The 25797-nt window shown below is 35.7% G+C and overlaps 1 long non-coding RNA gene across 1 annotated transcript; it reads left to right on the plus strand.

Annotated features, from left to right (window-relative positions):
- Positions 1-22894: 22894 nt before the first annotated feature.
- Positions 22895-23445, plus strand: LOC149163010 (uncharacterized). Its single transcript, XR_016261619.1, has 2 exons — positions 22895-23018; positions 23120-23445. It is a non-coding gene; the product is annotated as an uncharacterized LOC149163010 (long non-coding RNA).
- Positions 23446-25797: the final 2352 nt, after the last annotated feature.

Genomic DNA, 25797 nt, shown 5'->3' on the forward strand with positions numbered 1-25797 from the left:
TTATAGATATAGTATCATCGTTCAATACTTGCCAACAAAAAAATTTAAGCCTGACCAACTTGTAGGATGCTGCAAGTCAAGACTCAGATTGAAAGGTTGTCCTGCCTTTATTACAAAGTTCTATCTAATTTTGTAGCATAAGATATAAGGCTGAGAAACAATGTAGATAAGGCAAGATAATTTTATTTAAGTCTAAATAAAGCCTGACAGATAGGTAAATGGGACTACAAAGTAAAACTAGTGATGCTAATATGTAGGGGAACCCTTATATGGTCTGGTTAAGAATTTAGAAAAATATTCAAATTCTACCCGGACTGTGGTAGGTATCCTAGGTTTATATCCTCAGTTAAATTTCAATATCTTTTTTCTAAACACAACTTAGTTTTGACTTAGTCTTTGATTTTCCATATGCTTCTCTACCAGCATACTGGCTCCCCTTGTGTTTTCTCTGTGAGCACTGCTTTGTAACCAAGCTTTGCTGTGTAGCCGACTGAATCAAGGTTGTTAGACCAATTTAATTCATCCTCCTTATCTCTAATTTTGATTGTACTTAGTTGCAATATTTTAAGTTGTTAACATAGCCAACTCGATTGTCAAACGAATATCCTTCCAAACCTGTTGACCTTGCTGATATCTAGTGTTGTTTCTGCATGGTGGTCAAATTTGGATCCACAATATCAGCTTGATTGTGTGCCATTGTTATGCAGGGTCTCAATAGTTTCTTCATTAATCTCCTGGAGCCTTTTAAACCTCACCTAGGGATCTTCACCTATTCTCACTTTCTCTCCATTTCCTATTCTCCACATTGTACTTAGTTGTAATATATAGACTGTTGTATAGACACTCTATATAACAGTGCAATTTGTCTTATAGCTTTACTAATTCTTTAGCAACAGTGCAATTTGTCTTCTTACCCTCCACAAGTCTTAACAATCAATTCTTCAATTATATGTTTAGCACCCTTCACTTGAAGATAGGATAATTCTTCCCATCAAGCTTAACGTTGGGTAGAGGGATGCTTTAAGATGAAGCTATCCTCCCCCTTGCTCAACAATTCTCTACAGATCTCAGAACAGAACCAAAGGTAATCTCAGGAACAGCGTACTATACTACTATGACAAAGAACCACAATTCTGAAAGAAACATCAGTTTGGTTAGGATCTTCAAACAACTACCAAGGAATCAAGCAAATGCTGCTCTGCAATTCCAAGACTTCAAGTATCCAGATGCATTGCATTGCTCTATGGCACATCAATGCAATTAATTAAGCATAGAAATAACATCTATATGTAGCGGCACTTAAAATATTACAAAAGGTGATCATTCACTGAGGTACATTCCAAAAAATATATAATTATTGTTGCCACATCATCCAGATTTAGAATAATAATCTATTGGAATGGACACATTGATAAAAATTACATTGTTGAGTTTGGGTTTGAGTTATTTCTTCCTCTAACTGCTCTCCAAAGCTAACTATTCAAACCAAGTCACCCTTCAATGACATACAACTCACAAGGTTCTCAAAGGCAGAAAAATCAAAAGCGTATAACAGTTAATATGTCCTTTACTGCTCCATTTTCAGGTGAAATATTCTCGGTAATATAAACAGATATTCCAATAGTCAACATGTAACAACAACCAAGAAAATATAGGAATCCACCAATAAACTATAATGCAAGGTCTTTTTTCTCTTTTCGAAAGGTTTCCATGAAAAACTTGTTCAAATTCATTTGTAGAGTAAGCACATAAAACGTTACTGTAATTAACCTTGAGCATGGAACATAATTCTTCTTAATCTCCATGATATTCAAGAATCAAACTCCAATGGCAGCATTGGCTTCAACACGTCTTCCTTTTATCCCTTCAAAGCTGCCATGGGTCATGATGGCTTGATCAATGATCGCATGCTCTTAAGACCAACAGTCTATACATAATTAGACTACAGTCTATACAACAGTCTATACAGACACTGTGTTCAATCCAGATTTTGATTACAAACACCATTGAGGCCATACGGTATCTCCAATTTTTCACATCATTGAGGTCATCAGTATCTCCAGTTTCAAACAGCATTCAGGCCACATTTGCTTCAAAGTGCTTACAAGTATTGTCAAACGACAGTACATTCTAAATTTACTCATATTACACTTGAGAACTAGAACACATACCGCTTGAGAAGAGAGCTGCTGCCGCTTCAAGTACCTCAAGTGTAATATGAGTAAAGTTAGGCCTAAGCACCTTTATTATTGAGATTGAGTGCTTTCAAATACCAGGAGACAGGTGTGTGTGTGTTGACTTCAAGTTTGGCCTGGGAGAATTATTACACACTTTAAGCAGATTCTGTGAGGTTTCAAGGCACAGTGGGAACAAATCTTCAACTAAGGAGGTTGAGAACTGTCTAGTGACCTAGAACAACTAAGTGGGTTATGCAAAGATATTTATTAAGGGTCGTTGTGTTGAAGGTAGTAAGGAGGTTTATAACGCAAGACAGGGGCGAGTATAGTCACTGTGAGAAAGAACTTGTGGAAAATCTGGGAAAATCAAGATTGTTTGTTATGTCAAAGGTCAAAGGAATAGAGCAATTGACTAGTGGGTCATAACGTAAGGTTCCACAGTTAAGGTTGCTAGAAAAAGGGACCGGAAGAGCCAAAAATGGGAAGGTGAATGAATGAGATGGAATACGTTGAATGATGGAAATATGAGAGTAGCCAAAAGGTATGCATTAAGTGGTACTAGAGCAATATTGATGCTCTTGGGGATTGACAAGTGATTGAGGAGGTTTCTGCAGTGAACCAAAAAGATTTATAAGATTGGTCGTGAAGAAGAGACATCAAAGTTGAGACAAAGAAACCAAGAAAATTTTGGGCAAGAGGAACCTAAGAAAAAAAGTGAGGAGAGAAAGAGATTGAGAACGGAATACAGGATTGGAGCATATTAAAGAAGTACCAACCAAGTGTAGAGCTAGGAAGAACTGAGATATTGAGACCTCAGAGGTTAAGGAACTAGTAGGTAACTGGTTTGTATTTTTTTTTAAATGTATACAAGGAGTTAATCCTTACAGTGGTAATAGTAGAAGGAGTGGTAACAGAGGACCAATAAAGTTCTTAAAGTGTATGGCAAGAAACTTACGACAAATAGGCTACAAAACAAAACATAGAAGGTTTCTAGCTGAGGTCCTCAAAGAGAAGAGAACAAGTGGAGTTCTCAAAAGGTGAGAAAAGTGTAGAAGCCATAGAAGACCAGAGAATGCTCAAGTGGGTTCCAGAGGAGGGAACCAGAGGAATACCAAAAGCCTAGGTTGAGGTGAAGTGGGTGAGATATTGGGTAACAAGTGATGGAGAAGAATTGTTAAAGGGGCTTGAGTGTAGCTCACAATGAGCAAGAGAAAGCTCACAAGAAAGGAGGAAAGAAGATGGCTACTGATGGACATAATTCAAAGAGAGGCCATAACAAAAGGGAGAAGCATGCCAAGGAAAATGGCATGAGTAAAGAAGAAATTGAAAAGGAGATTTATGAGTTGAAGGAGAGATTCAACATAGTCAAAATGAGGCTTGAAAGAGAATACCAAAGGTAGAGATGGGACCTAAGGAAGAAGGCCAAATTACTTGTCAGAAAAAAGATTTTAAGAGGAAGCCCCCTAAAGCTAGAAAGCTAGGGAGGAAGATGAAGCACCTGTTGAGCCTAAAGTTGAATTAGTTCACTATTTTGAACCAGAGTAGGGAATAGTCCTTGATGATGAGGAAGATGTTGAAGAGAGACTATCAGAGAGTCTCATGGACTGCATAAAGAGTTCAAATCAACATATGGATTTGTTGATAGAAGATATGGTGGAAAAAGCATCATAACAGTAGAGGGAGCTACACAAAGAGGATGTCGATGAGACAATAAATGAAAGTCTCATGGGAGGTTAGCTAGAAGTGCTCGTAACACTAACATATATACCATATGGGGCTAAAGAGCTTGGTGATTATGATACTGATGCTATGTGTATAGATGCAGATGATAAGGATTTTCAAGAGGGACAATCATTCATAGTTGTCATAAGAATAGAAGAAAGAGAAGGAGTACCTTCCTAAAGCATGGAAGGAAGACAAAATTTGATGTTGGAGGCATCAGAAGAGGCCAAGTAACCTTTTATTTTTAAAATTGGTGAATTTTATGTGAATGCATGCTTTGCATGTGAGGAGAATGGACAACTGGTCCAAAAGGAGAACGAGAGCACTAAAGAACTGAGTACAACGGCAGGCAAATTTTACTAGATAGGAGGTGGTTCAAGCAGACACGCCACCTTATGTTCCAGCCATTCTCTATTTAGCTCTACTGGCTTTCTTATACCTATACCAGGAACCCGAGCCCACTAGGAAGCCTTCCGCTCTTTTAGATCGTGTAATGCAATCTCAGATCTTCACTTCCTATGCCCTGAAACCAACCCTATATCTGTGTCCTGGCACTTCATAGAAGAAGCATTAAGGAAAGGCTATCCCGGCTGGGTGCTGCTGGTTTGAAAGAGAAAACCTACATCAACTCTAAAATCATCACTTACATCTGATCAGACCATCTCATTGACTAGAGAGATTGAATCCACTAGACTACCATTGATAAACAATCAACAGAACATCAACTAGCTATCACATAAAAGAAACCAAAAGACACTTACCGCTCCCACCGGCCGGCTGATGGAAATGGACTGACTACCGAGATATTCGTGTTATTTCGTCTACACTGGTTTGTACACGAATGCGTGGGTTATACCGAGTACTTGGTGAATTATAAACCGCTGCAAATAAGAAACAAGTTCCATGAGTATAAAATCAACAAATACAAATGAATATTACATTTTTTATCATCACCCAACGAACAAGAACCAAACAAAACTCAAGTCTAAGGGAAGGTTTATCAACTTGATGTCGAAAGAAGTACCATGAACAGGTATACCCCATCTTCCGGAAAGCAATTGCAATCCCTGAGAAAAGAAATCATGAGCCGTTCAAATCCAAGAAACAATGGATACCGAAACCAGAGAAGAATAAGCGGATTGAAATCTGAAAATGCAAGAATATCCCACCGAAACTGCTGCTGCTAGATTTGTGAACTAGGATGAAAAAACCTATTTCAAAACCATTTTTATACAGGGACCCAGGGAGCCATATACACCAAAACAGCGGGCTGAATCCGTCAAAACAGGGAGCCGCCCTTGCTCCGCCCTCCATTTCAAAATAAATCTAACATCCCATGACCAAATCGACCCTCATCCCATGACCAAATCGACCCTGACAAACCACTCCCGGGACCAAATCGACCCTGACAAACCACTCCCAGACCAGAAAACCCAAACTGTAAATCAAAATGGGGGCGATTTTGATCAAATACGATTCTGCAAATATCAAAATGGGGCTATTTTGATCAAATACGATTCGGTTAGTTTATCCGCCCTGGGCTAAAATAAAAAAATAAATTAATTTTTAAATAAAATATGGGCTAATTATATAAAAAAAAAAATTATTATTTTAATTAAAAATTCGCCCCATTAAAATATAAAAAGCCTTAAATTTCGCCAATGGGCTATTATTCGCCCCTAAAATTAACCTTGCTTAACATCTAGTTGTTGTAATTCTAAATCAAGCAAAGCAACTAACGCTAACACAATTCTGATTGAAACTATTTTAACAACTGGTGAAAAAATCTCATGAAAATATATGCCTGCTTTCTGAGAAAACCCTTTTGCAGCCAGTCGTGCTTTGTATCTTTCCTCTGAATCATTCACACCCCGTTTCACCTTGAAAACCCATTTACATCCCACAGTTTTCCTGCCTTTCGAAAGTTCAACCAGATCCCACGTGCCATCCTTACCTAAGGCCATCATTTCTTCCTTCATGGTTGCTTTCCATTTGTCACTCTTTGAACCTTCTACAGCTTCCTGATAACACAAAGGTTCATCATCGTTAGCGGTCAAAGCAACTGAAGTAACATAATCATCATACCTTCTCGGAGGACGTTTGATCCTTGTAGACCTCCTTAAGGATGTTTCTGGTGCTTCCACAATTGGTTGTCTACCATCTGTAGGAACTTCTTCATGATCGTCATCTGAGACCTGTTCATGACCTCCATCTGAACCCTGTTCATACTCTGATTCTGAAACCTATTCATGACTAGAATCTGAACTATGGTTGTCATGACTATCATTAGAAGTGCTGTCAAACTGAATGTGATGGAAATCAGATACATCATCATGTTTCAATTTATTATCTACATCTAACTGTACAAGAGAGGATTCATCAAACTTTACATCTCTGTTGATGATGATTTTGCGGGTAGTAGGATCCCACAATCTAAATCCCTTTGTTCCATCACCATACCCAACAAAGATATACCTTTTCGATTTCGGATCTAATTTAGTTCGCTGATGTTTAGGCACTAGAGCATATGCATCACAACCAAACACTCTGAGTTTGGAATAATCACAATGGTGACCTTTCCATACCTCTTGAGTAATCTTGCAACCTATCGCTGTCGATGGCGATCGATTTATCACATAACAAGCTGTAGCCACCGCTTTTGTCCACAACTCCTTCTGCAAACCAGTGTTACTCAGCATACTCCTTGCTCTCTCCAAAAGAGCTCTGATCATGCGTTCAAAAACTCCATTTTGCTGAGGAGTATAAACAGTAGTCTTATGTCTCTCGATCCCTGCATCCTTGCAATAGTTGTCAAACTCCTTGGAAGTAAACTCACCACCATTGTCAGTTATTAAACATTTTATAGTTCTACCAGTGATGTTTTCTACCAATGCTCTAAACTTCTTGAAAACTATAAAAACATCAAACTTCCTTTTCAACATGTAGACCCACACAAGAGATCTGGAAGCTTAAGGCAGCCCCTCGGACGAGACTACTGATGTGGAATATATTATTTGACAAAATTCCTACTGGTACCAATCTCATGAAGCGGTCTTTCTATGGACCTTTCTGCTGCCACCTTTTTCATAATGCAGAAGAAAGCACTGAACACTTGTTTCTATCATGCAACTCTTCTCAAATTCTTTGGCAATCTCTGTCATCACATATCCCACTTTTGAAAGAATGGCATGGGAATAACCTTCCTGAGGCATGGACTAACTGGTGCCTCGAGCACTCAGGAAAAGCTAAAATCTTGCCTTTGCTGGCATGATGGGTTGTCTGGATCGCTCGTAACCAGGCAATCTTCAATCTCAAAGATCCTCACTGGCCCTCTATTATCCTCCATACGGTCGCTGATTACAACATGTTACCTGAAGAAGACCACCCCGCCCCACCGCGAACTCTCAGACCTGTGCCCATCGATAAAACTATACCCTGGGCTTTTTTCGATGGCTCAGCTCAAGAAGATGGATGCGGGGGAGGAGCTATTCTCCATCTCAATGACAGGCATTGCTACAAGCTCCAAATCAACCTTGGTAGAGGCACTAATAACTATGCAGAACTAAGCACAACCAAACACATCATCCATTTCGCTATCCATAAACAATGCAGACACCTACATATATTTGGAGACTCTAAAATTGTCTGCAATTGGCTGAATGATGCATCACATTGTCATGCTTTTTCTTTGAGACATATACTTGATGAGGCAAAGAGATTGACTACTTCATTTGAATCTTTTGTCTGCCATCACATCTACAGGGAGCAAAACACCGTTGCAGATCAGCTCTCCAAAGAGGCAGCGCACAGAGTAGGTGAAGATTGGTGGATCCAAGAGGAAGTCGACGACTTTTTTTATCAGTACCATCACCGCCCTTTTGATGAACAGATGGAAGATGGGCTATAAAGCCCAATCACTATCAGTTTTGATTATTGTTTATAGCATGTAGATAGACACTGTTAGATAAGAGAACAATACAACTTTTTGTTTATATTCAGCAGTAACATATTGCTCTCTGCGAAGAGCCAGTCACAATTTTGATCACAGTTAGACTTTTTTGAAAATGCTCCCTGCGTGGAGACATCATGTTTACACTTTTATCAGTTATTATGAACTCGACGGGCAAACTGCCTGCATATGAATATGCTTCGGCATCTGCAAAATGTAATTTCTTAACTTAATGGAAATTACGACTTTTTCCCAGGGGGAAAAAAAAACATGTAGACCCACACTTTCCTAGAAAAGTCATCAATAAACGAGACAAAATACGACAAGCCACCATACGAGGTTGTAGGTGTTGGACCCCAAACATCTGAATGGATATAATCAAGTATTCCTTTACTAGTATGTTTACCTGTTTTAAACTTTTGTTTACTTTGTTTGCCAAACAGACAATGTTTACAGAAATCTAACTTTCCAGACCTTAGATTAGGAAGTAACTTGCGATCAGCCAAAATCTTTAACCCTCTTTCGCTCATATGGCCCAACCTCTGATTCCATAGGTGAATGGAACTATTTTCATGTTCCGACACCGTAGACACATGAACTGACCCTGTTCTTCCTTCTAACTGAAACATATTTCCTACTTTCTTAGCTTTCATTACTAGTAAAATACCTTTGTAAATTTTCATTACTCCACCTTGAATGACAGTTTTATATCCATTTGTATCAAGTGCCCCCAGTGAAATTAGATTTTTTCTTAAATCTGGTACATGTCTTACATCAGTTAACATTTTGGTTGTCCCATCAAACATTTGCAGCTGTATACTCCCTATTCCCACAATATTAGATGTGAAATCATTACCCATGTACACGACTCCATCATTCACTGATCTATATGTCTTAAACCAGTCTTTATGAATACACATGTGGTTTGATGCACCGGAATCTAACAACCAATGTTGATCATGATTTGACAAATTAACTGATAAGACTTCGTCGCTCATACCTGAACCAGATGCTGAACCTGTATCAGTCATGTTCGCTTCCTTCTTTTCTGTCGATGAAGCTTCTTTAGAAGTTTGTTGTCGCTTCCAGCAATCCTTCTTCAAATGCCCTGATTTGCCGCAGAACCAGCACTTTACTTTACTCTTCTTCCCCTTGGACTTTGAACGCGAATCGTTGCGCTTACCAGAGCATCTTTCTCTAGAACGACCTCTTGCCATCATTGCCTCTGATGTATAGGTGTCAGCATTCGACCGCTTCCTGGTCTCCTCGGACAACAAAGCTCCGATGACATCATCAAATTCAGTGGTTTCGAATGAACTAAGACTTATAGAAGTAACAAAATGATCCCACGACTCAGGCAACGAGCACAATAAATTTATGGCTTTATCCTCGGCTTCAAATTTTACTTCTATGCTTTCTAATTGCACCATTAGAGTATTAAAAACATTCAAATGATCAGTAATGGAAGTACCTTCCTTCATTCGCAAACTGTACAGCTGCTGCTTCAGGAGAATCCGATTTGTCAAGGATTTTGTCATATACAGCTTCTCCAACTTCGTCCACAAACCAGCTGCAGTCTTCTCTGACACGATGTTAAATAAAACATCATCAGCCAAACACAAACGAATTCCGCTCAAGGCTCTTCCATCCAATTCATTCCACTCATCATCTGTCACGGGGTAAGGTAGTTTGGATCTGCCCAACAGCGCCTTCGCCACGCCTTGTTGTACCAGCAGATCATGCATCTTTACCTTCCAGATCTCGAAATTATTTTTGCCATTAAATTTCTCGATTTCAAATCGGGCACTCTGAGTTTTCGCCATCTCGTTTAAAGAATCTCCAATTCCAACTTTAAAAAAAAAAAAAAGTTAATCTATAACAAATGCCAATGCTTTATTGTATAATGCTTTTATTCTATAATAAAAAACAAACAAACCCCTTTGCCGTCTTTTAACCAAAAAAATCCGCGTCGGAAGCAAATACACACGCACCAGAAAGGGACTTGGCGCTTGCTAAAGAACAGTAGATCCGCGCCAACAAAAAAACGATGTAAGGCAAAAAACTTGGCCCGATTTTACCTTAAAATTCTGCGTCGATCTGAAACTTGGCGCATTGGCACGCTTAATTGACTCGGTTCCGCGCCATTTCAGTATTTTGGCACGACTGTGTTAATTTATTCCACGCCAATCCCAAATAAAAATTCAAAACAGAAAATACGCTACTCATTAATTCATATGTGTGTTCTGGCAATCAACACGTACCCTCTGCAGCCGTTGTGTGTCACGTGGGTTATTGAACCAGTGTTAAGAACAGATGGCGTGTATAAAGATGCGTTCCAGTTCTCTTATACACATTCGCTGTTTTCTTATACACAACGGCTTTTCTACTCTGATCTGCCCAAGTCCCTTTATCTTCACAAGGATCGAGAGCTTGCTGCAGGTAATTCAATGTGCACGGGCGATTTCTATGACGAGCTTACTTGTAACATTCTTATGGCATCATATACGTTTGACAGCCACACTTCACCAGCCACGCTTCAACGCTTCAACGCTGCATAGACAACTACGCTTCAACGCTGCATAGACAGCTACGCTTCAGTGCTTCAACGCTGCATAGACAAAGCCTTTGCCACCACTGTCTCACGCAGCAACAACGCAGGTTAAAGTTCAAGACCTGGTGTCTTTCTCACGCAGCAACAATGCAGGTCCACGCTTTACCTCCACGCAGGTTCAGTTGGCATATACAGCGAATGCACAAGCAATCTATGCCAGACTTGGGCAGGCCACTCCTCCACTGCGCAGCTCTGATACCAATTGTTAAATTAACAGTGCGCAGGGAAAAAACAAAGACAGACACAACAATACAATCATACACAAATGACACAGTAAGTTAACGTGGTTCACCCAACCAATCTGGGCTACGTCCACCAAACATAGGCATCGGCAAACTTATTATTAATCAGGAGATTACAAAATGATCATTTTCCTCACAAACTCTCACACACACCACCCAATCCGTCTGGACACTTGTTTTATAGCTAAGAGGATCTAACTGCCTCATAAATCCTCCTACAACAAATATAGGATGCATTAACTCACTCCCAACAAAATAGAGCTAATATAGCAACCAAATCAGATTGTTGTCACCTACTGAGATTTTTGCCTATTTGATTAAAACATAAAACCTCAACAACTTTGAGCCCAATAATCTATGTCCACAACACCTCACAAATCTCACCCTCAAATACCAGTGGGCAATGGTTATCCCATGTTAGTGTTCCCTTCAACTTCATTATTAAATTTGAATATGTGTTTCTCAAAATGAAACCCTGAAACCCATTAATAAAGCACAAATTTGCATGTTATGAATTATTTTAACTTACTCTTTTAACTTTTTGGCATGATATAACATTGGTTTCAGTTATAGTGTCTCATATTGATTGATAACAACGTTTGGACCCAGCGTAATATGTTCTAACATAAATAAGTGATTTGTGTGTTGTGATCATTTTGTGTTATAAATAAGTGATCGGTGTGTTATGATCATTTTGTGGTTAGGATAAATATGTGAAATTTTTTAAAATAATTATGTTATTGAAGGGTATTTTTTTAATGAAGCATTTATTTGTAAACGGTTAATTTATTATGAGAATATTATTCTTGAAGGGCAAAATTTTAAACATAACGTTTTTTTGATGGGTAGTATAAGAATTAAAACATCAAAAAAAAATTGTATGACGAGCAAAAAAAAATCCAAATTCCAACCCTGTCGGCGGGTAACCCAAAATATTTCTACTTTTTACGAAAGTACAAGTAAGATATCCACATGGCATGTAACAGTGAAAGATGGAGGGCGACAAGTAACGGGAGGTAAAAGCTTGTATTAATTATTATTATAGTATTTATATTCAACGGGAAGTAATACAGGATTATTAGAAAGTTAGGTTAGTTATTATTAATTTAAATAAAGAAAGATTGAATTGTTAAAAAAAAAAAACAGAGAACTAACAAACTTATAGAGTATTTTTAATCCAATAAACATTAAAATATCATTTTTATTTTATTTTCATTATAAATAAAATTACAATAAGAAAATCTAAAAAACTAAAATAAAATAAACATACTTAACTGTGACCACAAGACCAATGCTCTCGTGGCATTGTCGTATCATGCGTACAATGCAAATCCATGCATAATACATCCCACTAAACTTGTCGTGCAGTGCCAGATTAGTTGTGCTTATCCCGTATGGCTAAATCATTCCATCATCAAGTAAAGTTATTTTAGGGCCAAACACTTTCATAGTCACCACCATGAAAGAGAGAGAGGGGCGAGTCACCACTATTTTGTGATGAACGTTATGTCCAATAAGTATTCTTTCTTCTCATTTATGGGATACGTGGTAGACATTATTTCTTATACTTATATGGGAATATCTTAAATACCTAATATGTGGTGTCGTTTGGATCAGGAAAAAATTATAATATATTTTAATTTCCATTTAAAATTATATTTGAGCAATTTCATACTTTTGATAGTTGTATTGTTGAACACACATTTTTATTAACTAAAACATCACTTTAATGATATAGGAAAAGTATGCAAATAGCACTTATAATTAATATAACAACATTATAATAATTATACATAATGTTGGGTTATAATTATTAAAAAAAATTTATAAATTCACTTTATTATTTTAAGTTTTATATTATAGTTAAAAAAAATTATATAATTATGTTGTAAGGTGTTGTTTTAGAAAAACTCCTCTCTCATGTCATTTTGGTCATCTTGCATTGTGGATTTTGGTGTTAGAGGATTGAAATATTGTTTTCCATAGGATTGAAAACCAATATTAGTCAATTAGAATGCGTTATGAGATTCTACCATACAATATTACGGTGCAACACCTTGTCCCTCTTCACAAATTCTGTGATCCCTGGTATATGAAAAATTTCAGCAACCTCCCAGGTATCTGTATGCTAATGCACCTGCTTTATCTTTAGTTGCCCATCTGAAGGAGCAATAAGAAGTTGAGATCTGTTGGGTCAACTAGATGCAGGGATTCGATTCAACTATCAATTTCAGAAATCAAGGCCTCCCTCTCGCAAGAATCAAGAAAATAATGAAGCCATATGAGAAAGTGAGGATGATATTTGCATAGTCTCTGGTTGTGTTTGCCAAGGTGTGTGAGATGTTGATCAATTAACTTACTCTCAGGGTCTGGAATCACATTGAAGCAACCAAGATATGGACCTTGCAGAAAAATGATATAGTTGCAGAAATTACCAGAATTGATATATTCGATTTTTTAATTGATATTCTGCCTAGGGACATTTTGAAGGAGGATCGTGTTATTAATATTGGAACCCCTAAGTCTTCTCTCTCAATTGGAAGCATGAGTTCCAAAAGCGGTGTTGCTAATTCTTTCCACCGTTATTATTCACCCAACTGACAGTCTGCACCTTATCCTTCCCTAAGTGAATTAGAACAACAATTAGTAGGTTTAAAAGTAGAAACCTAAACTAGCCTGGTAAATCTGCAAATACATTTCAGAGACCCTAGGTTTGTTTGAGGGTATTTTTGGAATAAATGAATAGGGATTCCCAGGTTTTCATCAGCTAAAATGCATTGGAAAATCAAAAGTATTGTAGCTTTGCTCTTTCCTACTTTTTATGCTATGTCATGAATGAATTGAATTAAGGGTTTAGTCTCATGATTACGACATCCCAAGTATGGTTTATGGACATCTACTTCAACCTTTTATTGTGTGTATCTAGTAAATTTCTATTGTAAACAATTTAGTGCATTATTGGTATATAAATTTTGAGTTTTTGTATGTATTTCTATGCCCAAGTTTAAGAATATGTAAATTTTAATCAAACTTAATATATCCCCATATAAATACAATATTTTACACTCTAATGTTCCAAAAAAAAAAAATTATTAGCTTTGTTATCATGAACGTGAAGCAAGCAACAATGTACCTTTATCTCGGGACCACCTTCTATTACGTGTTGCCCCAAATGAAGCATTTTATAGAAAATACATTAGAATCATTTTAGAGGTACTGAAGATTTACAAAAATTCAATCACAACCCTATTATTTTTTTGTTTTTGTTTTGGGGTATGTTTAATAAAATTAGTTGGCTCCAAGGAAAACCTCCTATCACATTGGTGGATGGCATCCCTAATGAACCTTGAGTAAAATAGTATGCCCCTGGTAGGGAGTCAGGGGCATTCGTTGCTCGGTAGTGAATTGGCCAAATGCTAGTGAAATTGACAACTGTTTTAGTTGGCATTAATGACAACAACAACAATTGGTTGAGCTAACCCCTTGTTATAACTATGGAAAACATGTGATTGACACACATCAATGGATTAAATTGCAAGTTAGTTCAAATTTTTAATGCATGTAAACTACCTTTATACATAATAAGAATGTAACCAAAATAGCTAACATATTGTGACTCCTTGGAACATTTCAAGCATAAAAGCATTCTCTTAAAATTTAATATATATCTCATGGAGTTTCATTTTGCATCTTCGTGTTCTGGTGTATGAACATTGTACTTTCCTAAATGTTTTAGAGGAAATCTTATTGGGGTAGACATGAAGCTCTCATGTAGCTTGGAGCAACAAGTAAGTTGGTTGTTATTCTTGTTGTGATTTGGTATCAATTCATTATTATGCACTATAGTTTGACTTAATTTTATAATTTCATGTTATTATGAACCTATTTATGTTCATTATGATATCCAACGTTATCCATTATCCTAGGTTACAAACTTATCAAAACAAGGCTAGCTTTAGCAAACAATATGATAGGTTATAACACATATCTTATTAATATTAAGGATGTTAAACTACTGTTTTGGAGTAATTTTACTTTTATAACACTAGTCTTTGGCCACGATGTTTTACCAAGAAATGTAAATTTTGGTCTGCTAGGTCCTGGACTACTTTGCACAATCTCCTGGTGAGCTTTCATCCTCTCCAATGGTACTTTATGTAGTACACCAAGGTATTTTATGATAATTTTTCTAAGTTAAATTTCATTTTGGTTACAAAACTTGGTTTACAAGCTTGAAGTTCTAACAATTAATGTAACCAATTTTTCTGCCTCTATCAGAGCACATTAATTCATCTCATTCTTACTATGAACCGCATATATCTTGATTATGACTTTAGGTGCTTCATTTATATTTTATTTTTAAATGTCTAAATTCTTGCATTTTAATAAAATTGGACAAGTTTTATTACATGGACATCACTAGAATTGGGTTTTTTTGTTACTTTGAAATTCTAGATTCACTATTTAATTCCATGTTTAATGAAATATGTTATTGGGCAATGCCAATGTAAGCCTCTTGAGCTAGCTGGCAACCCGTGTATATATCCTTCTCCTGGAGATTAGAAGTGGTGTCAAAGGTTGACATACGATTTAGAAAATCGTTGCTCTTTAGGGAGCCGAGAGTTTGAATCTCTCCATTTCTTATCATATTAAGACTATTTTAATTAACAGTGTTGGGATTTGAAAGAGAGACTACCTCATCGACCTTGGATGGCTAAATGTGGTCATAAAAGTGTTCACTGTTCAAATTTCCAACTTTTAGGGTGTTGCAAAATAGAGGTTACATTTATATTCATTTTTTCTTTGTTCCTTTTAATTTGTTGCCCCCATGCAGCATGGTACAAGCTCATAACTTTTCCAAAAAATGTGGATTAAACAATGTGATTCAAAAAATTGAAAGTTATTTGCTTGAAGTAGGGAAAGTACAAAAATGCACAGCAGAGTGTTGTTTTAGTTTTTATTTTATTTTCATGTATAAGACATTGTTTTCAAGTAACTTAATCCTATTTATTTTTATTTCCTGAATTGCAGGTGTGGTTTGTAGAAAATGGGTGTGATAACCTTCTTCATTGCATCTGGAAAGGTGTAAAGGAGGCACACATGTACCTGAAGACATGTTGTACAAAGGAAAATTGATCTACATTGCACCTGTTAAAAACTTTTCACCCTTGCCATGCCATGTCCACTATGTATTCAAGTCTGAACCCAATCCATACATGCACAACACTGGTAGCAACACAGTCTTGTATATAAAGGTTGTAGATGGTGTAGTCATTACGAGTGTAGAAGCTTTAGAGTTTTTTTGTGAATCCATTGGTTTAATGGCAAGAAGTAGAATGCTACTACTATTACTTGTCAACTTTATACATGCATGCTAATTAATGGTCAGGTGCCCTTGCATTTGATTTGTTTGAATGACCTTTTATAAAAAACACATGAAATTTTCTTTTGAAATTTGAGCAAGATTTATCATCTAATTACGATTTGTGCATTTTATAAAGGGTATTTTATAATGAAGTGAGGGTTCTTCCATTTGTATGAATTTTCGTAGTTCTCTAAAAGCACCCCTTCAAGAATTGTTTTCTGTCCTTTTTATTAATTCTCCAAACTTCCTTTGATTGAGCAAAAACACCATCAAAAAACTTATTTTTTGTTTTTCTTTGTTACCATATCTGATAGGGTTTGCAGTTAATATTTTGTTGATACACACATTAAAACAAAAGGGTTTGTATTTTACCCCTTGTTATAACTATGGCGAACTTGTGGTTGACACACAAATTAATGGATGAAATTGCAATTTCAAATTTTTTATGCATGTAAACTGTCTTTATACATAATAACCATAACCAAAACAACTAAAAGATTGTGACTTCTTGGAACATTTCAATAATAAAGACATTCTCTTAAAATTTATATATATATATATATATATATATAGATATATATTTCATGGAATTTTATTTTCCATATTCGTGTTCTAGTGTATGAGCATTATACTTGCCTAATTGTTTTATAGGAAAGCTTGTTGGGGTAGACATGAAATTTTCTCGTAGCTTGGAGCGACAAGTAAGTTGTCCATTATTCTTGTTGTGATTTGGTATCGATTCATTATTGTGCACTATAGTCTGACTGAATTTTATAACTTCATGTTATCATGAACTTGTTTGTGTTCATTATGATATCTAGTGTTATCCATTATCCTAGGTTACAGAGTTATCAAAGCAAGGGTAGCTTTAGCAAGAAATATGATATGTTATAGACAAATATCCTATTAATATTAGAGATGTTAGACTATTCTTTTGGAGTAATTTGACTTTTATAACACTTTGAAAAAATCTTTGGCCACAATGTTTTACCAAGAAATGTAAATTTTGGTTTGCTAGGTCCTGGAGTACCTTACACAATATCCCGGCAATCCTTCATCGTCTCCGATGGGGCCTTTATGTAGTACAACAAGGTATTTTATGATAATTTTTCTAAATTAAATTTCGTTCTGGTTACAAAACTTGGATTACAGGCTCGAAGTTCTATAAACTAACATAAGAAATTTTCTACCTTGGTCAGAGGACATTGATTCATCTCATTCTTACTATGAACCACATATATCCTGATTATGACTTCGGGTACTTCGTTTATATTTTCTTTTAAATGTCTGAATTCTTTCATTTTATAAGGGTTGGTAAGTAGGAAAGGATAATTGGGTAATACCAATGTAAGCCTTTTGGGCTAGCTGGAAACCCTTGTATATATCCTTTTCCTAGATATTGGAAGTGGTGTCAAAGGTTGACAGATGGTTTAGAAAACCGTTGTTCTTTAAGGAGCCAAGAGTTTGAGTCTCTCCATTTCCTATCACATCAAGACTATTTTGATTAATATTGTTGGTATTTGAAAGAGAGGATACCTGATCATTCTTGGATAGCCAACTATAGTCCTTTACACTTTGCATGAGAAAATTCATACTTCATTTCTACAATCCTTCTCATAATAACCAGGTATATTATTCCACATTCATGTGGAGGACCATGGGGGAAGCCACTTGATAAAGTGAACAAGAAACCAAAGCCTACAATCCCACATAAATGTACTCTTCAATTCCATTCATGTCCACACCCAACTTGCACAACAATGACCCTCCCTCAGCCTTGCCCATGTGGTAAAAAGATGATGACAAGGAGATCCAACGATCATAATTCTACTAAAACATCATGGGGAAATAAGTGAGAGAAGCCTCTCAGATGTCAACACCATTACTGTGAGAATATCTACCATGAAGGTTCGTGTGATTCTTAAGCTTTTGATAAATGATGCTTCAATCTTTTGTGGAAAAAAACAAGATAAGATCGTTTGTGGAGATGTGGATATCCCATGTGAATTAGATTGGAAGAATGGTGTATTTTAATGTGAGAATTTGTGTATGAAAACACTTTCATGTCATAATCACAAGGGTATCTAGATATACCATCCTGGAGAGTGTGGAGAATGTGAAATATTACCTTAGAAGTTTAAGTCTTGTCCTTGTGGTAAAACCCAACTGCAAAATAATCAGAGGAAGAGTTGCATGGACCCTGTTGAAACCTAGTTAGAGATATGTGAAAAGGATCTTCCTTGTGGAAAACCTTTGTATAAAAATACTTGTGTAAACATTTGTGAAGGATTTCCCATGAGGTTCTCATAATATTTTGTGCAACATGCCTTGTGGTAAAACAAGGCAATGTAGAATCCATGCATGTACTAGGAATTGACATTTACCTCCTTGTGACTCAATCTCATCATCATCTGTTAGAATGTCATGTTGGAAAATTTATGGAGCTCCAAGGAGAGATTGCAAACACACTTGCATAGCTCCATGTCACCCATATACTCCATGCCCCGATACAATATGCAAATCTCCAATATAAATAACATGTTCCTATGGTAGATTAATAACAGAGGTGCCATGTGATGTTGGAGGCAACAATATGAAAACTGGTCCAGTTTTTGAATCCTTTCTACACAAATTGCATGCTCCTCTTTAACCATTGCAATCACATTCAAGCAAAGTTCCTATTGGGCAAAGACAACTTGTCTATAATGATAAGTGTGCCAAGTTAAAGAAGTATGCCTTTGGGTTTTGCACAACAAAGGCTAATCCGTTAGGGGTGAATTCACATATTTCATATTTGATAACCAGAGAGACAGAATGGGTCTCAAATGTTGAGGAAAGGTTTAGATTCTTTCGTTTTGTCTTTAAAAAAAGGCATTCGTTTACATGTTTTATGTGAAATGCCCAAGGAGAAAAGGGATACATTGAAGCTTCCCGTAGAAAGATGTAACCTCTCTATATATTTTGCAGGGAGGGATCCAACATGTGTTTTGATTGTACAAGCTACACAAAACTCAAAAGCCCCTTTGTGTCGTAGAATAATTTCCAAGGATTCAATTCCTGCAACAGGGCAGGTGCGTCGTCTACCTTTCAAATCTTCTGTATATATGGATATGATGCTTTCCATTTGCCTATTTGATCTACCATGTGATGCAAACGTGAATTCACTGATATTCAGGTTTGGAGGTGAGCGTGAGCTAGTGTGGTTGAATGAAAATAATGCATTAGTTATCTTTAAAGATCACACAAGCACTGCAACAACTCTTAAGGTTGTGAATCATGCATCTACATTTTAGGGGGCCAATGAAGCACCTGCAACAAACGTAACATTGAGTCGTAGTTTATGGAATACAACAAAATGATCAGATAGGTGATCAAACTCATGCATGGATAATAAATGAGCAAAAGTCAAGTGATAGTTGAAACACATATCAATTTTCTTATATTGAAGATTTAAGAAAGCCCTCAAATCATATATATTTTAATTGTAATGCCATAAAAATCATGTTTATTTGTTTTATTTTTTATACTAGCCAACTCACAATAAGGAAATCTAGAGCACAATCACCCATTTCAAAAAGAAATATGGAGGAATTATACCAAAACAACCTTTGATTTTGAAGGTAGAAAATCACGATCTATTTCTTTATTTACGAGGCATTTATATATGTTGGCGTAATCAAACAAGGTCTTTAACTTAAACATAGGTTTCATGATTTGTACTTAAGGAAGTAGCAGTAAGATTTCATTCAGTTGTCAAACAAATGTGTTTTCTTTGCAATATCTAGTGCAATCGCTAGTTAATAGTTATTTTTCTATGCAGGTGATCATTTTTTGTTGTTTGTTAGGTATTGTGAGTGTTGAGATGATTGGTAACCCTATCATGTAACTTGAGTAATGGATCCAAGGGATTCTAAGGCTTCAAAATCATCAGGGATACTAGCATGTGCCACACCATCCCTTAACATGGTTGGATTTTTTACCCAAGGTTTCGAACTAGCAACATTTCACCACTAAATACCTTAAGAAAGCACCACATCAGTGTCTATTCTATGACCATAAACATGTATATGACCATTTTAATTAATTGAATATTCCATATTTTTTTAATATAATAACTTCATATTATACTAATCTATAATTATTTTCACAATATTATTGTGCTATCAATTACTAAAAGATAAATAGTAAACAACAGAGCTCCCTCATTTAAAGTTAAAATTACACATAAATTAACAACATCACCGTCAATTTGACATCAAATTTGCAAAACTCACACCTCCTCGAAGGATGGATGGCCATCTTAGTGGAAGGAGGAGAAGTGGAAATAGATGAAATCTCTTTTTCACAAAAATACACGGCATTCAATAAACGACAAATCCAGGCACGAGACACAGTAGTAGAAAATTTAGGGCAGCAAGGCTAGAAGCCCTAATTGGCATTTGAGCAAACCCACGCCCTATCAAATGCCACAATTTTTTACAATGGCCACAATTATGAGAGGCACATTGTCACGCTCCTACACTTGCGGTAGTCTTTCAACCGCTTATAGCGAGGTGCGGCACTACCAATCGTTTTCTTTTCACCAATACTTACGATTGTAGACTACGCCTAACATTCCACTTATCCTACTTAGTTTGTGTTTCGCAACCAAGTATTATTAATGTGTTCCTTTATACAAGTGAAAGCCCATAACATTCACATAAACAACATTATACAAGAGAAATGCACAACAGTATAAAGGGAGGGGCAACTCCCTGCAATATGAGTCTGCCCGAATCAATATATTATACAATCTTCACTTTTACAAAGTACAAGTTAAATCTTGGGAAACCCCAAATTTACACTTAGCCAATTTTCACAACTTCGGCAAACTTGGTTGCCCAGCTCGTCGGCGCCTCCGCATGATCGTTGCACGACTCACCAACCCTTCATTCACCTCGTTGCACAATCGTGTTGTTTGCCCAACTTGGGCGCGCCTTGTCGTAACCAAGTCGCCACACACAGGCGCCTTCGCACGAGTCACACCTCCGTTCACAATCTCAACACTTCACCAAGTCACACCGTGCACACTTGCATGACGGTGCGAGCGCTCACCCGAGTCACCCAAGAACCCATGCCAAGTCTTCGCACAAATCGGGCGCCCACACCTTCGTTTCACCGTCGGGCGCTCCTTCGCACAACTGGGCGCCACACCTGTGCACGCCCTTCGCCAACCGGCGGGCGACCTCTACCTGTGCCCTTCACCCAAACCTAGAAACAATGCTATCTCTGTACGGCCTTGCCCAAGAACGGTCGCATCACCAAAACTGTGCCTTCCTCTTCTTTGTTGCATCCACACTAGACCTGCGCCTTTTCTTTCACGTGTTGAGCAAGTTCATTGTGTTGAGCGATATCCAAATGAACATCCATGCGTGCTAATTTATATGAGTGGCAGGGCGAAGTCTTGGCTGCCCAGCCGACTTGCCCACGCCCTCATCTCCATCGCAATTACACTTAAACATAAGTCTGCCTCACTACTTTCATAGGTCGGCCCCATGGGCGATCCTCCAAGCTCCCCACGCCTATAAACAGCTCGCTCTCCTCCCTTTATGTGTTCATTATAACATAACCTCATCGCATACGTAGTCTGAGCTCATCCTTCCTCCGTTTGTCATCGCACTTCAAGCCGGGAGCACGTTCAAGGACTGCAGGTCCTTACACACATGGTGGCGGCCATCAAAACTATGGACAAATTGGAGTACAACCTGCCGGGATCTTACAATAACTACCATGTTCTCAAGGTTTTTAACAATCGACTCTCATTTAGAGATGTGCGTTGTGTCGAACGAGGGGCGAGCCTGGAGGCCTACCAGTGAAAGAAGCTCCAAACAGAGTATATATATATATATTGCTCAATGCAATGCAATGGGTTGTTCAGGAATTATAATCAAACTTGATTTTATGACCAGTTCAGGAATTTTGGCAATTTTCAAATTATGTATTTAATAAGAATTTTGCAAAATGTTTATCTATATATACCCCAAAGTTTGGTTTCCATAAAATAATTGGATTATAAAAACATGCTATCAACATATAAAAATAAATATTGGTTAATACTTAATATTATTTTTATAGAATTGCATTAACTATTAAATTTAATGACATATATATTTATAACTACTCTAATTTTATTAACATCTACTATAGTAAGTTTAGTTTAAGTATATTATGAGCTTTTAAGTATATTCTTAATTTTTATTTTTATTTTGGTGAGTTTAGAGTCAATTTCTGTATTAGATAGAAAAAATATAAATTACCCAAAGCAAGATACTTAGTATAAATTTGATTCTTCTAAAATGTTTTCTATCCTCAATCTCTTTTGAGGTGGCGTTATTTGTCTTTTAAACATATAACTTGACAAAACCTAAACCCCATTTAAACTAACTAACCTACCTCATAAATTAAATATATTAATTTATCATACATCATCCATATATCACATCTACAAACCTACCTCATAAATTAAATATATTAATTTATCATACATCATCCATATATCACATCTACAAGCCACCTAGCACCCACAAAGTTAGTACCAGCCCAATCAAATGAATGTATATTTGTTAATTTCTATAAACCCTTCCAATCATCCATCCTTACGTTTTCTATAATTTTAGATATACCTTCCTTGTATTATTAACTTGTGGAACTTTCAGTAGATTTTTATCGTAGACATGCATGCACGGAACAACGTAGCCAACCGCCCGTCAAAATTTGAAACAGAAACGCCTTCTAGAATGGTTTATTGCAACACGCTGATCCAGTGATCAGCCTCTAACATGTTTAGGCCTTTGCATCTGATTACTTATACAGATAACACTCCTTACAACCAGTGCATTGCAGATCGATATTAACACACATGAGAATGAGGTTATGGTATTCATGGTGGACGGGATGCTTGGGTGCCCGAGAGGTCTGTAATCATACTCTGCTCTTCTGTACATTTATTCCTCTCACATTCATATAATGATTCATAGATGCAAATCTATAAAATATTCTTATGTTTATGTGCAGAGATCAGATCGATCTGGTGAAAGAGATAAGTACGAGAAGGCCGAAGGTGACAGAAAGAGCTCGCGAGGAAATAGTGAGGAGGAGGAGAAGGGGAAAGGGTCATGTCCCAATCAGGGATATGTGTGTAAAACGTATTCCATATAATGCCATGATGAACTGTATGCACGAAAATGTGTATATAATGCCATGATGAACTGTATGCACGAAAATGTGTAAGGTAGCATGGGTTGTAATCTTTTAGTTTATGGTATAGTTATGTAGATGCTAAATTTTGAAATTGAAATTGTGATAGATATGAATGAATTTAATTGATATTTGTTATTTTGGACGGTATGTTTTTGTGATTCATAATATAATGTTCATATTTCTTGGAGAAATCATATAGATAGAAAAGGGTTGATGTTTTTCGAACCTAGTTTTAAGTTCATCATCATGACTATTATGAGGAGTAAGATCAAGAGACCAAAATATATAAATCCCAGAAATGTAACAGTAAATTCAGTTTTATTTTAGTTTATTTTATATTGAATTTAGTCAATTATCTATGTGATTTCTCCGGAAGATATGAGCATGATATTTGTCATATTGTGAAATCTGGAAATTTATAATAATAATAATAACATCAAATTGGTGTATGAGACCCCCTTGTTTGTGGGACAAGGGACCCCTGCTAAGTCTAGGGAGGTATACATACTCTACCCCCCTCTTGTTTTGAACCTGTGACCTCTTAGGAGGAAACACATGCTCTTAACCATTAGGCCCACTTAAGCTGTATAAAATAAAGATAGTATGGTTTGTAATTTTTGGTTTTAAAATTTAGAGTTAAATTTAAAATTATAATGTAGTATGAGTGGTAATTTTTGGTTTTAAAATTTAGGGTTATAGTTAGATAAATTGATTTTTCTCGTATTTATTTAAAAATGTATATTATGCTTAGAGAATATTCTAAAATTTATAATATAATTAAATTGAAATCATTTTAACATTTATAAAACTTGAAGATAAAAAAGTAGCAAAAGCTCAATTATCTCTCTCTCTCTATAGATATATATATATATATATATATATTATTGCTCTAAATTTGTATATTTATATGTTTTGGGATAAGGAAAATGTGGTTTTTAATATATTATTTATATTAATATTTTTAAGTATTAAATATTTTATTTAAAAAAAATTATATGAGGAAAGTGTGAAATTTATATATTTAAAATTTTAATGATATAATATGGAGAAAATATATTTGTTTGTAATTAGAGTGAGCTTAATGGTTAAGAGCATGTATTTCTCTCTAAAAAGTCATGGGCTCAAAATTAAAGGGGTAGAGTATGCATGTAGATTTGAGAAAATTTTGTTATTTAAATGAAATTGAAGATATATTTCTATTGTTATAAGTTAAAAGTAAATCAAGTTTTTTCACAAAATTATTGATTATTTAAATAAATAAATTTAGATTCATTTTAATTTAAAATTTTAAGCATTTAAATATGTAACATTTCTATGTTTATTTAATAGGGATAGTTAAAATGGATATGTATTTATAATATTTTTAAATAGTTGAGGGTAATTATTTGTAATGAGAAGATTGATAGAAAATTGTGATGTTATTTATTTTGGCATATAAATTGATTTTATTGATGATAATTTGTTTTAATCAAAACATTGATCATTTAAATAGATATATACTAATTAGCTTTAGCGTAATTATTTCTAAATGGTCGATAGAGAAATGATAATTAATATTCATATTGTTCATATTATAGTGAACAAATTTGTTTTGTTGATGCTAAATTATTCTAACATATAATTAAAAAAATTAGCATAAGTTACCACTAAAATTGATATGCAAACATCATTTTTACACATTATTGAGAAATATTTACAAAATTACAAGAAACTATTTAAAATGGGAGCTATTAGTGTTAATAGCAAGGTTGAGAATATGGATAAATAATTTATCAATATTTTTAATTTTGTAATATGCTAGCACTCTTCAGATTGTAACATTATAATTTTTTGTCTGTCCAAAAACCTATCAAGGTAATGAAAATATGTAATCAAAAGGTAATGAAAGGAGTTAATTGACAAGTCGAAGTTTTCTTTGAAACCTATATGATGGAAAATTTTCACTACAAATTCTTGATGATGCCTTAAAGTATATCTAAATCCCTACTACAAACAACACGAATACGTATATAAACACAACATTATCTTCAAAAAGTTATATGTTTGTAGAAAATATTTTCTATGGTAGGAGAATTTGTGTGAACATTGGGTGTTAATAAATACTCAACAATATGGAAGTCATGATACATTATGATTTCAAGGTTGTTGATAATATCAATTACATCATGCCAACTATTGGAATAAGTAATGACATGATACATGATGATTTCAAGGTTGTTGATAATATCAATTACATCATGCCAACTATTGGAATAAGTAATGACAATAGTGACAATTCACATTACATAATTCCAAGTAGATGGTGGATCCTACATCTAGGAGTTTAAGTACTAAATAGTTTTAGGCAAATTGAATAGAGAAGTCAAGTTGGTGATCAAGTTTATTAGCAAGTCGATCATACCAATTATGTCAAAAAAGTATGAGATGTTTGGCAATTTCATTTTGAAGATATTTGTTATCGAACAAAGTCAACATAGGCTAATAATAAAAGG

This window comes from Pinus tabuliformis, chromosome 5_2 (assembly GCF_031772625.1).
Source record: "Pinus tabuliformis cultivar Carrire ecotype Pingquan chromosome 5_2, CPIR1, whole genome shotgun sequence".
In the NCBI taxonomy this organism is placed as follows: Eukaryota; Viridiplantae; Streptophyta; class Pinopsida; order Pinales; family Pinaceae; genus Pinus; species Pinus tabuliformis.